Here is a 6,253-nt window from a genome sequence, read left to right as displayed (position 1 = left end):
AGGGCCCTGGCATTGCTATGTTTTAAACACCCACAGGTTGGGGTGCCTGGGTGGCTCAGTCGGTTGAGTGTCTGACTTGGGCTCAGGTCATGATCTCATGGTTCATGGGTTTGAGTCCCGCATCATGCTCTGTGCTCACAGCTATCTCAGAGCCTAGAGCCTGCTTCAGATTCTGTGTCTCTCTCTCTCTGACCCTCCCCTGCTCACACTGTCTCTCTCTTTCTCTCTCTCAGAAATAAATAAAAACATTAAACAAATAAAAAATAAACACCCACAGGTAATTCTGACAACCAGACGGGTCTGTAAGCGGTTGGAACAACCTTGAACAAGGCCAATAAAAAGCCTGTCCGTGGGCTTGTAAATATCCTCAAAATATCCTCAGCAAAAGCAGGCATGCCAAACTCTGAAGAGGAGGTTAAGCTTCATGTGCAGGAAGGGCAAACGTGGCTCAGCCCCTCATCCTCCGGAGTCTGATCCATCCAGTCTGGATCGGTGTCATGCTCGCCTCTTACCGCTTGGTGGCAGGAGTAAAATGGATTTGGCTTCCCAGTGAGCTGGCTAGGAGATTTAGATCCACTTCCCCAGTGTCTTCTGGGAGCAGGTCCAATGGAAACTCAGCCCTGGTAGAAGAAAACGAGGAATGCACATCTCAGAAAACAAGTAGTTTAGTTCTTAAGATTCAGTAGGCCTCATGTCTATTTCCAAAGCAGTGGCGTGGCTCCGTGTCAGACACCACATCGCGGTGCTCTAAATCTGGGAAGATTCACAAAGGAGGCAACGTCTGAGCTGAGTAGGCCAAAAGATGCCTGCAGAGCCACACAGCAAGGTGGGAAAGACAAAAATGAAGTGCTGCTACATGCAACATGAACAAACTCTGGAGCATCACACCGACTAAGTGGACCCAGCCACAAAAGTACACACATTATGAGTCCACTCACATGGGTCCACGGGCAGAAAGCAGATCCATGGTTGCTGGGGGACGTGGTGGTGATAGGCAGTGACCACTGGTGGGTAGGAGTTTTTTGTCTGAGATCTTCATAATGTGCTGTGGTTAGGCAGCAGTGATGGTGGCACAGCCTCAGTAACATGCAAAAAAATCCCTGAATTACACCCTCTAAGTGAGCCGGTTGCATGGCTTGTGACTTAAATCTCAAGAAGGCTATTAAAAACAAGGGGCATTTAGTTGGCTCAGTCAGCTAAGCATCCGACTTCGGCTCAGGGCGTGATCTCTCGGTCCATGAGTTTAAGTCCCATGTCGGGCTCTGTGCTGACAGCTCAGAGCCTGGAGCCTGCTTCGGATTCTGTCTCTCTCTCTCTCTCTCTCTGCCCCTCCCCTGCTCTCTTTCTCTCAAAAACAAACATTAAAAAAAGCTATTATAAACAAATACTTATTGAGCATTCCTATGTGCCAGGGTGTGTCTTGTTCGAGGTGGAAGCACATCCAGGGCATAAGACGAAGAAGCAAGAGATTGCATGTTACATGGTAAGAGACACTAGACGTAACATAAGAGGACACAGGGAGTACTTTCACGGGCAGTTATCACAGGGAGGTCAAGGAAGGTTGGCCTTGCTGAGAAGATGGCTTTTTATTTTTATTTATTTTTATTTTTTATTTTTTAAAGTTTATTTATTTGTTGAGACAGCATGTACAAACAGGAGAGGCAGGGAGAGAGAGAATCCCAAGCAGGCTCCATGCTGTCAGTGCAGAGCCCAATGCCTGGCTCGATCTCACAAACTGTGAGATCATGACCTGAGCCGAGATCTAGGGTGGGTCACTTAACCAACTGAGCCACCCAGGCGTCCCAAGAAGTCAGCTGTTTTTTAAGAGTTGTGGCGAAATACACATACCATAAAATTTACCATCTTAACTATGTTTTGGTATAAAGCTCAGTAGTATTGTATACATTCCCAATGCATACAACTGCCACCCCCATCCACCTCCAGAACTCTTTTCGTAAAGTGAAATTGAAATGATACCCATTAAACTGTACCCTCCCCTGCCTCCCCAGCCTCTGGCAACCATTCTACTTTCCGTCCACGACTGTGACTGCTCTAGGTACTTACAGGTACTCATGTAAGTGGAATCGTACAGTGTTTGCCTTCTATGGCCAGCTTATTTCCCATAGCAAAGCATCCTCCAGAGTCTTCTATGTTGTAGCCGGTGTCAGAACTTCCTTTTTAGGGCTGAAAGATATTCCACTGTGTGGCTGCACCACAATTTGTTCATCTGTTCATGAGACACTTGGGTAACTTCCATCTTTGGTTATCATGACTAATGCTGTAAATATTTTCTTTTTTGCTCAAATAAATAAACAAATCAAGTTTATTTATTTACATAATCTCTATGCCCAACATGGGACTCACAATGCTGAGATCACGAGCAGCATGCCCTACCAACTGAGTCAGCAGGGGCCCTTATTTTCTTTTTTTTAAAAAATAGTAGTAATCTTGGGGTGTCTGGATGTCTGACTTTGGCTCAGGTCATGATCTTGCAGTCTGTGAGTTCAAGCCCCGTGTCGGGCTCTGTGCTGACAGCTCAGAGCCTGTAGCCTGCTTCGGAATCTGTGTCTCTCTTGCCCTCTGCCCCTCCCCCACATCTCAAAAATAAATAAACATTTTAAAAATTAGATTTAAAAAATAGTAGTCATCCTAACAGGTGTGAGGTGGTATCTCCTTGTGATTTTGATTTGCATCTCCATGATGAGTGATATTGAGCATCCTCTCATATGCTTATGGGTCATTTGTACATCTTCTTTGGAAAAATGTCTAGTCAAGTTCTTCGCCCATTTTTAAATGAGGTTGTTTGTTTTTTTATTGTTGAGTTTTAGAAATTTTATCTGTTCTGGATATTAATCCCTCATCACATATATTTTCTCTGGGTTACCTTTTTGCTCTGTTAATAGTCTCTTTCAAAGCACACAATTTTCAATTCCCATGAAGTCTGATTTCTCTATTTGGTTTTTGTTGCCTTTGTCTTTCGTGTCACATCCAAGAATTCATCACCAAACTCAACGTTGTGAAGTTGTGACCCTAAGTTTTCTTCTAAGAGTTTAAGGGTTTTTAAAAAATGTTTATTTATTTTTGAGAGAGAGCAGGCTGGTGAGGAGCAGAGAGAGAGGGAGAGAGAAATCCCAAGCTCTGTGGTCTCAATGCAGAGCCTGATGCAGGGCTCAAACTCACAAACTGTGAGATCACCACCTGAGCTGAAACCAAGAGTTGGATGCTAAACTGACTGAGCCACCCAGGTGCCCTTCTTCTAAGAGTTTTATAGTGCTAGATCTTCCATTCTAATCTTTGATCCATTTTGAGTGAATTTCTGTACATGAGAGTCCAATTTCATTCTTTTGAAGGTGGATATTCAGTGTCCCCAGCACCATTTCTTAAAAAGACTGTCCTTTCCCCACTAAATGGTCTTGATGCCTTTGTCAAACACCATTTTACCATATGTGTGAGACTATTTCGGGCTATTCTCCATTCTATCCTGCTGCTCTGTATGATACTTTATGCCACTACACACTATGTTGAGGACTATAGCTTTATAATGAGTTTTCAAACCAGGAAGTATGAGTTCTTCAGCTTCGTTCTTTTTCAAGATTGTTTTGGCTATTCGGGGTCCCTTGAGATTGCATAGGATGAGGGGCGCCAGGGTGGTTCAGTCGGTTAAGCGTCCAACTTCGGCTCAGGTCATGATTTCATGGTTTGTAGGTTTGGGCCTGCTGTCAGGCTCTGTGCTGGTAGCTAGCTCAGAGCCTGGAGCCTGTCTTTGGATTCTGTGTCTCCCTTGCTCTCTGACCTTCCCCTGCTCATGCTGTCTCTCTCTCTCAAAAATAAAACAAAAAAATTAAAAAAATTTTTAAAAACCTTTAGGATGAGTTTTCCGATTTTTGCATAAAATGTCATGGAGGTCGTAAAAAGGATTACACTGAATCTTTAGATCACTTTGGATAGTACTGTCAGCTTAACAATTTTTAACTCTTCTAACCTATGAACATAGGCTGTACTTCTGTATATTTGCTTTCTCCTTAATTTTTTTCAGCAATATTTTGCAGTTTTCATTGTACATCTTTTATCCCCTTAATTTCTTTTTTTTTAAATGTTTTTTTATTTATTTCTAGGAGAGAGAGAGAGAGAGACAGCGTGAGCAGGGGACGGTCAGAGAGAGAGGGAGTCACAGACTCTGAAACAGGCTCCAGGCTCTGAGCTGGCAGTCAGCACAGAGCCCGACGTGGGGCTCGAACCCACGAGCCGCGAGATCATGACCTGAGCGAAAGTCAGACGCTTAACCGACTAAGCCACCCGGGCACCCCTCCCCTTGATTAATTTCTAAATATCTTATTATTCTGATGCTATTATAAGTGGAATTGTTTTTTGTAATTTCCTTTTCAGATTATTCATGGTTAGTGTAAAGAAATGCAACTGATTTTCGTGTGCTGACTTTGCATCCTGCTATTTTGCTGAATTCACTTATTATAACTTTTTTTTGGTAGAGTCTTTAGGATTTTCTACATATAAAATATATCATCCGCAAACAAAGATAATTGTACTTCTTTCTTACCAATTTGAATGCCTATTTCTTTTTCTTGTCTAATTGCTATGATTAGAGCTTTCAGTAGAGAAAATTAGAGCTTTTCAATTTTTAATAGAAGCAGTAAAATTGGACATACTAGCCTTGTTTCTGATCTTAGAGGAAAAGCTTTCAGTCTTTCATCATTGAGTACAATGTTTGCTGTGGGTTTTTCACATATGATTATTATGAGACAGTTTTCCTTCTATTCCTAGTTTGTCAAGTTTTTTATCATGAGTGTTGAGGTGTTGTTGTTGTTTGTTTTTTTGCCTTTTTTGGATCAATTGAGATGATCTTTTTTTTTCTTCATTCTGTAAATGTGATGCATTATACTGATTGATTTTTGTATGTTGAACCATCCTTACATTCCAGGAATAAATTCCTCTTGGTCACAGCATCTAATCCTTTTAATGTTTTGCTGAATTTAGTTTGCTAGTATTTTCTTGAGGATTTTTGTATTGGTGGTCATAAGGAATATTAGGTCCGTAGTTTTCCTTTCTTGGAGTGTCTTTGACTTTGGTATCAGGGCAATGCCAGTCTCATCAAATGAATTACATAGGAAGTGTTCCCTTCTCTTTAAATTTTTGCAAAAGTTTGAGAAGAATTGGTGTTAATTCTTTAATGCTTGGTTGAATTCACCAGTGAAGCCATCTGGTCCTGATCTTTTACTTCTTGGAACATTTTTTAATAGTTGATTCAAACTTCTTACTAGTTATAGTCCTATTCAGTTTTTCTATTTCTTCATGATTTATTCTTGGTAGATTTTGTGTTTTAAGGAATTTGCCCATTCCATCTAGGTTATTTAATTTGTTTGTGTATGTTTTTCACAGTTGTTTCTTATAATCCATTTATTTCTGTAGAATTGATAGTAATGTCTGTACTTTCTTTTGTGATTTTTCTAACCTGAGTCTTCTCTTTTTTCCTTAATCCATATAGCTAAAGTTTTGTCAATTTTGTTGATATTTCTGCATTGATTTGCCTCTATTTCTTAATACTCTATTTTATTTATCTCTGCTTTATTTTTTATTATTTCCTTCCTTTTGCTAGCTTTGGGTTTAGTTTGTTTTTCTTTCTCTAATTCCTTAAATTGTAAAGTTAGGTTGTTAATGTGAGATCCCTTTTTTAAAAAATCTAAGTGTGTATGGCTATAATCTCCCCCCTTAATGCTGTTTTTTACTGCATCCTGTAAGTGTTGATATGTTGTGTTTTCATTTTCTTTGTTTCTAAGTATTTTCTAAGTCCCCTTGTGTTTCTTTCTTTGACTCATTGGTTTCTTAAGAGTGTATGTTTAATTTCCACAAATCCGTACATTTTCCAGTTTACTTCTGTTGTTGATTTCTAATCTCATTCTGTTGTGGGTGAAGATTCTTTGTATCTTTTAAATCTATTGAGACTTAGGGGCGCCTGGGTGGCTTAGTCGGCTAAGCGTCCGACTTTTGCTTAGGTCATGATCTCACGGTTCGTGAGTTCGAGCCCCGCGTCGGGCTCTGTGCTGACTGCCAGCTCAGAGCCTGGAGCCTATTTCAGAGTCTGTATCTCCCTCTCTCTCTGACCCTCCCCGCTCACGCTGTCTCTCTCTCTCTCTCCTAGAAATAAATAAAACATTAAAAAAAAATAAATCTATTGAGACTTGGAGTGTCTGGGTGGTTCAGTCAATTAGGCATCTGACTTTTGATTTTGGCTCAAGTC

General features: G+C 40.7%; 1 non-coding gene across 1 annotated transcript; it reads right to left on the bottom strand.

The window, feature by feature from the left end:
• Positions 1–4,217: 4,217 nt before the first annotated feature.
• TRNAE-UUC lies at positions 4,218–4,302 on the bottom strand. The gene has a single exon. It is a non-coding gene; the product is annotated as a tRNA-Glu (tRNA).
• Between the last annotated feature and the right edge of the window lie 1,951 nt (positions 4,303–6,253).

This window comes from Hyaena hyaena, unplaced genomic scaffold (genome assembly GCF_003009895.1).
Source record: "Hyaena hyaena isolate Hyena2069 unplaced genomic scaffold, ASM300989v1 scaffold_20, whole genome shotgun sequence".
Taxonomy (NCBI): Eukaryota; Metazoa; Chordata; class Mammalia; order Carnivora; family Hyaenidae; genus Hyaena; species Hyaena hyaena.
Note: the sequence above shows the minus strand (reverse complement) of the source record. Positions and strands in the feature narration are given on the sequence as shown.